Consider the following 7,889-nt stretch of genomic DNA (forward strand, 5'->3'; position numbering starts at 1 on the left):
AGAGAGAATGTGGAAGCCAAAATTTGAAAAATAAATGTTAATAATAATTAATAAGGAACATGGAGGAAAGAAATTAAAGTGCCCTGGTGTTATTATGAAAGTAATCTTGAAGAGAACAACCTACTGAAAGAGCCTTGGGCACACTTGGGGGTCTCCAGACTACACTTTGAGAATTGCAGCATGATATCAATCTGACCATATCATTTTCTAACCTGAAGGCAGAAGTGTCAGACATGTAGTACATCAACGCAGAAAAAATTGCACAAATTCTTATTCTCAACCTTATAGGGCATGTACATCCCTGTTCCATATTTTCTCCTTCACCCTGCTTTCAATGGTCTATAACCAGCTTATCTGAGTAGTTTACCTCTTCTCCCAGCTTCTCCTGCTCTGCATAGTCTATATTCTCCTGTTCTGAATGCTGAGGTATGAAGCTTTCCTGGCCACCTTTTCTGTGGCCAGTCTAAAGTATATTGAAGCCTGATTTCATTGCTTTCCTTCGAGTTGCTGTCTGAAAAGTTTTTCATTCATTTTCCCTAAACTCCAATCCCCTTCCTGCTGAGCACTTAGTGTTTCATATCCCAGTGAGATAGATCATCTTTATTGTCCAGCTGTTTTGCCTTTGTATTCCTAGTGACTGTAATTTAGCAAAACTTCTTTGTCTATTTCTTTGTTTAATTCTCGCTTCCTTCCCTCCCTCCCTCCTTCCCCCTTGCCCCCCTGCCCCCCTGCCTTTCTGCCTTCCTGCTTTTATCTTCCTGCCTTTCTTCCTTTTCCTTTCTTTTTAAACTTGCCACCAGAACACAACATTGTGTTAAGTCAAGGAGGAAAGTGGGCAGTGTCACCTCCTACAAGAATTCTATCTTGCCTACTCTCGTACAAGTGCACTGTCCCTGATGCTTACTCTTTATTTAATTTCCAAATCATTTTTTAATTTAATTGTTTTCACACCAAGAGAGCAACAGTTTCTTAAGGGTGGAGACGGCTTTATCTTCAGTGAGTAAATAAATGAAGAAATCAGTGAGTAAATAAATCAAGAGCACAGGCTTTAGCCTTTACACAGTCATTATTAAGTCTGTGACAAATGGGTAAATGATTTCCCTTCTCAGACTCTTTTTTCCACCTCTGAACCTTGAGTCAATACTCTCATTCCTGACCACAGTCTCCCAAAATACCTCACTGCGATCTCCAAGCAATCCCATAAATATAAACTTCATTTTAAAATAGAAGAGTCCCATTGAATACCCAAAGGTTGGTTCTATGTATAGGAGAAGATTAGACTGTTTTGAGGACTGTATTTTTGCATCTGGAGTTGAACTCAAAAGACTTCCTTAACGATAATGGGAAAAAAAACCTTTAAAACTCATGCAGAAATATCACACACTTTTGCACACACACTATTTTTAGTCCTCAAATGAACATCTTACTTCTGCACAACATGAATGGATTTGGATGATAAGCCCTTAGGAGGCATTATCTGAAATACAGAAAAAGAACGACCATATAGGGAGGGTCTGCTTTTGGATAAGTCCCAAATTGACCTCTACTTAGCCATGATGCTGTGCTCCTCTTTGGCATGATTCCCCAATAAAAACACGTAGGTAGGGAAGGGAGAGGCTACTGGAGCAACGATGCATTCTTCTCTCTCTCTCTCTCTCTCTCTCTCTCTCTCTCTCTCTCTCTCTCTCTCTCTCACTCTGTATGTGTGGGTGTGAGAGTACGTGCACTTACCAACGGCCTACTACGTGCCAGATTCTCTGGTAAGCACTTCACAAATACCATCTCATCTTGTTTGATATTCACAATAACCCTAAGAATTAGGCATTATTATGATGCCCATTTTACAGCTGAGGAACTGCAGCAAATAGAGGTGAAGTGACTGGTCCAAGGTCACGTTGCTAGTCAGGATCTGAGGCCAGCTTGGAATTCAGGCCTTCTGGACTCTAGCCTCAGACACTTGCTATCAGTGCGACTGAGCCTCAGTTTTCTTAAATGTAGAGCAGAGATAATAGCATCTACCTCCTACGGTTGTTCTGAGGATTAAATGAGATATTTATCACGTGCTTAGATCATTGTAAGGCACATAGTAGGGGTTATACAAATGTTAGTTCTTCCCTTTCAGGTCTAATTTTGGTACCTCTGACCCTGTCCATAAGGATATATTTACTATTTAAGACTTTTGTGCGTGAGAGAGTGAACGGGAATGAATTCACATTGCTGCTGGGCAATTGATATTGACACATATTAGTAATTGCCTGCTGCTCCATCTTAGAGCTACAAGAACTTGAATGTAGGAAACAGTGGACAAAAAGTCCTGAATGAATATTAATCATTTTATAGCAAGCTTTCGAATCTGGATCCTGGCTCGGGAAAGTTGAGAACTGCTCCCCTCTCCCCCCCGCAATTGATTACAGTTTTTAAACATATCGCATAACAGATCTGGGAACGCTGAGATCAGATGACACCTCACTTCCCCACCAATCACTGCCGTGGAGCCTCTGCAAAGTGAGGAGGACTGGTATACAAGTCAAATAATGAAAGGGGAAAATGCCAAATAACGTTTGAAGACTTCACCTCCCCACTCCTCATGAATCAGCCCAGTGAAGACAGACAATTGCCTCATTCTCTGGCTCCAGCCAACCTGAACCCTCAGGTGAATGTCAATAATGTTCTTTAACAAATCCCACGTAGATGTGTAAGTTGGTTTGGGCTGAAGTTTTCATCTGTTCCTTTCCTAATATGAATGGGGATGTCCCAAAGCATTATTCATTTAGAGAATAATTGTGTACTACACGTAGGAATTAAAATGTGCAAGAGAAGATGAACAATCATTCTTTTAAAGAAAATGACACATGAACTCAGCCATCCTGATGGCTTTCTCTCTCACTTATGCACCAATGCCCTAAGCTTTGAGCTGTTTGTTGGATGATAAACGGATAGCCTCATGTTTCCTATTTTAGTTCTCCTATTTCTTGGGGGAAGTAGATGTAAATCATGACCCTCTTCCTAAGGAGAGCTCAGCTGGTGCAAGATTACTCACTTTCACAGCAGGAGATGGCTGGGGTGATCCTCAGCAGAGCATCAAGGAAAGGTCTCCTGGTGGAGATGTTGGCCCGTGAGTTTAAAGAGGCTCAGAGTGCTTTGGGATTAGCAGAGTTCACAGGGATCTTTGTGTCCTTCAAGGCTGCCCACTCCCTCCCCAAAAGTCAGTCAAGTGATATCATGGCAAATCTTGGCACACCTTCCATTTCTACCCCTGTCCCCATACCCTCTCCTGGCGTCTCTCAATGAAACCCCTCCCCAGGGCCTCCAACCTGGCATGAAACCTCTCCCATGTTCCCTAGCATCTCCTCACTGGCAGGGAAGGGCGTATCCTCAGGGCATGGAGCCCTGGCAGCTGGAGCCCCAGCTCTGTGAGATCCAGTCCTTCCTCTTTCTTGCCAGTTGGTGGTTGTGGTGGGAAACTGGGTGCCTTGGACGCCTTTTCAGAGTTTGGGTGCTTGGAGACAGAACTAAACCTGATGGGAAGTCCTAGGGTTAGAAGAAGAGCTGACTGCAGCTTCTAAGCACTTTACAAGGGACATTCACAAAGCCACTCTGGGAGACATCAACACCTGCTCCAGTTCCTCTGACTTTGACAGCATGTGATATTTCGCTGACCATTTTGGGTACATTTCTCACTGATTCTTCCATCCACAGGGATCATGGAAATATCCTAACATGGGTGGCTTTCTTTAAGGGGCACAGGAAGGTGGAGACCAAAATCCATATTGCCAGTGACTAGGAGATTCCATTGAGAGACCAGATGGCATGATGGATAGAAGGCAAGCCTTGGATTCAGGGGAGATCTGGGTTTGAATGTCAATTCTAAGAGCAGCTATCTGTCCATGGAGTGTCATTTGATCTCACTGAGCCTCACTTTCAAAATAATGATACTTTTCGCGGTCACCTCATGGGATTTGTGTGTGATTCCAAGGAGATAAGGGCTCTCTAAATCATAAGGTAATGTCTGAACACGAGCTAGTATTGTTATTATTATTATTGACTTCTTGTGCCATGGGTAGCATCTTCACCCCTGTTTTGTCAAAATGGAGCCTGTAGGAACACAACTAAGGGACTCAATCCCATTGCACCACCCTTCAGGTAAAGAATCCCCAACTCCTAAATTTACAGTGTGACCTCACATGCTTTCCAATGGTTTGAGAATTGTCAACACGAGAAAGCAATTAACAAGCCCTTATTAAACCTATATTACATGCCAGGCACTGTGCTGGCTGTTCAAAGACACAAAGGCAATAGTATCCATCTTCGAGGAACTTCCATTCTGTCTGACAACAAAAACGCATTCACACACAGGCATATTCAAAATCGATCCAAGAATCTAGCACCTCCCAGGCGGTGGTGTGGAGGTGGGGAGGCGAGGGCAGGTGGGAAAACTGAGTCCTAGGGAAACAAGGAAGTCTGAGAATACAGTTTCTGATCTATATTTTACCCTTGGTGACTGGGAGGGAAAGGGGAAAAGGAGCCCTTGGAGACTGGCACAGATGAAGCATTAGATTCAGGGTCCAAGAAGTTGCTCTCACAGCCAATGAACTCAACAAGCATTGACTTATTGTCTGTTACTTGCCAGATCCTACACAAGGTGCTGGGAATATGAAGACAAAAACAAATAAGCCCCTGCCCTCAAGGAACTTACATTCTACTGGGCAGAAACAACATATACAAAGAAATTGTTCAGTCATATCGCACTCTTCATGACCCTGTTTGGGGTTTTCCTGGCAAAGATATTAGTGTGGTTTGCCGTTTTCTTTTCCAGCTCATTTTACAGAGGAGGAAACTGAGGCAATCAGGGTATAAATGCTAAATATAATCTTCATTTTAATGCAAAATTTTTACTTTCATGAAAAGAGAGAAAGAGAGAAACACACAGAGAAACATAGAGCGAGGGGAGAGAGACAGAGACAGAGAGACGGAGACAGAGCACACTGACAGTGTGGGAATAACATCCTCTCTGGGGTGGTATCTAAGTTCTGCTTTGAAGGAATATGAGGATTCTCTGAACCACAGGTGAAGAGAGCATTCTCAGCACACAACACTACCTGTCTACAAAGGCCTGGAGGCAGGATATGGAATGTCTTGTAGAAGGAACAGCTGGAAGGGAGCATCTGTGAGGGGCAGCAAAGTGAGATGAGTCAGGAAAGGTCAGAAAGGTTGGAAAGATCATGATGGTGAAGGACGCTGTATGCCAGAAAGAGAAATGTGTATTCTGTCTTCGATAAAATAAAGTCACAAAGTTTTGGAGTTGAACACTGACACAGTCAGATGTGTGATTTACCAATATCAATCAGACAGCAATCCTCCTTACACCATGAGCTCCTTGAGAGCAGGGGTTGCTTCTTGGTTTGGTTTTGTTCCCCCTTCCAGCCTCTGTGTTCATCTCAACAACTGGTATGTAAGAGGTACTTCCTAATGCTTGTGGAAGAACGGCTTTAGGAAATCTTAGTTGGTAACTTGATAAAGAAAAGGAAAGACTGGAGGTAAGGAGATGGATTAGGAGGCAGCTGGATGATAATACATTTACTGAAACTCTCTGAGCCTCGGTTTGGTAAAATAGGCAGAATTGGGAATGGCACATTCCGAGATTTCCACTCATGTAACTCACCTGGTAGAGGAGGCTGGGGAGAGTCACAATGAAGGGTCATCAATGTGGCTTGGAGAGACTTGGGATCATGTGTAGTCATTCTATTCCTGGTTTCATTCTGCAAAGGACATGGTAGATGATGGCATCTTAAGGAACTTGGGGTTCCTTCAGAAGGTGCTACCAAACCAGAGCCTTGACCATTCTCCTTGGCAGTTCTTCCTTGGTCCATCTCTGTCTCTTTCTCCCCCTGTCTCTCTCTGTCTCAGTGTTTCTCTTCTCTCTCTTTTGTTAGTAGCTACTAAGAGATAATGTCATCAGGGGGAGGCCTTGGACCTTCTCTCTCTTTAACGTTGACATGTGGGTCCATGAATACGGCCTTCATTCTCTGTCTGTCTTGGTGTTTGTTTATTTTGTCATTGAGGTGAAAGAGATGACTTTGAGACTGCAATCTTGTGGATTTTCAAAGGCCAAAGAAGTGAGCCTCTGGAAATCTGTGAGTAGGCAAGTCCAGCTTCAAAGTCCTAAAGAGGAATGAATGGGACCCATCTCAGAAGTACCTGACACACTCACTCATGTGCCATCCACCTCATTCACCCACCTTCAATCATTTGACAAATGAGGCAGCCTACAAAGGTTCTGTCCCTTGCCCATGCCCAGAAATTTGCAAGGCCAATATTTGAACTCAGCTCTACTCACTCCCAAGGAAGTATTCTTTTTCACTATGATATCCGGCCTCTCTGCACCTACCTGTACTTCTGCAGTTCAGGTCTGTGTTCTGCCTTCCATCCTTCCTTTAGTGCTCAGAATTCTTTACCCAGAATCTCAGCAGTCTCCAGATGGTGAGGACAAGGTTCTGAGTGTCCAGACCTCAGGCCATTGCTCTCTCTTCCACCAAAGACACGGGACACTGGATAAATCCTCAGGACCTAGCCCTCTCCCCTTGATTCCGTAGTTGGAGCCCAAAGGCAGGGAATCTCCATATTTTTTCCTATTGGGGTCTTTCCCTAGAATGAGATACCACGTGATAGTGTCTAGATACTGGCTCTATTTGATCTCTATTCTGAAATTTCCCAAGAGAAACTCCTGAGTGAGGGAAATGAGCCAAAGAGACGCTGTTTTAGAGAACTCGTCCTCAAGATAGTTGCGGATCCATGGAAGCGCAGAGGAGAAATTTAGATAAAGATTTTAAGAAAAAATGGAGGAGAAAGAGAGTTGGTGGTAGGGAGAGGTAATATCACCCCACACAGGTTGTCAGGCTAAGGCCGAATATGACCAGGTTGCAGGCAACAGTCTAGCATGGTAGAAATTCAGAGCAGGTAAAGGGGAATGGTGTGAAACATGGCTAGAAAACTAGACCAGCATGGATATGGAGGGTCTCACATTCAATGGAGACAAGAAGCAGCCACCGAAGATTTTTTGCGCGAAGAGTGTTTTGGTCAGACCTGTGCCTTGGCAAGATCTTTTTATTTATTCAAAGATACAGAGAGGTTTGTTTGCCTCTGAGCCAAGCCTTCACATTTATGAGATTCCCAGGCTTCTTTGCTGAGGGGCGATCAGCTTCTTGGCACATCTTATGCACCCAGAGTGTGTGGGTGCCTCCCACTGATGCAGACGAGGTGCTGGGGGTGTAGGAAAGGGGAAGAAAACAGCAACTGAAGGGACTGACTTGGCAGCTAAAGGGGCAAATCTGCAGGAAGCTGTTTGTAGGGAAGGACTCACCAGCAACGAGTTAAACAGGCTGTGACCTTGTGATATCTCTCCATGAACTTGGATATGACCCAGATTTGTGCAGTTCTACTTTAGGACTGCTGTCCCTAGGTAAGCAAGCTTCGCTGAGCACACACAGACTTAACAGCTCACATGTTATGCATTTCAAGAAATTCTTTGTGGACAAATCCGGAAGTGTCCTAATTAAAAAAGACTGTAATCCATTTGCTGCAAATTTCCAAGCTTCCAAAACAATACCAGGTGACTCCATCCTCTTTCCCCAGGGGTGTTGGGATATTTCCTTTGGCCTAATGCCTAGCAGAGATGGAGAGCTTAATCAATTTTCTGTCTCTCTATCCATCTATCCATCCATCCATCTTTATCAACTATCCATGCATCTATATATCTCTATCATCTACTCATCCACTGACCTATTCCTCCATCTATATCATCTCTTGCCTATCTAGCCAACTATCTACTATTCAAATATCCATCCATCCATCCATCCATCCATCCATCCATCAATCTCTATCTATCTATA

Source organism: Notamacropus eugenii, chromosome 2 (genome assembly GCF_028372415.1).
Source record: "Notamacropus eugenii isolate mMacEug1 chromosome 2, mMacEug1.pri_v2, whole genome shotgun sequence".
NCBI classification, from domain to species: domain Eukaryota; kingdom Metazoa; phylum Chordata; class Mammalia; order Diprotodontia; family Macropodidae; genus Notamacropus; species Notamacropus eugenii.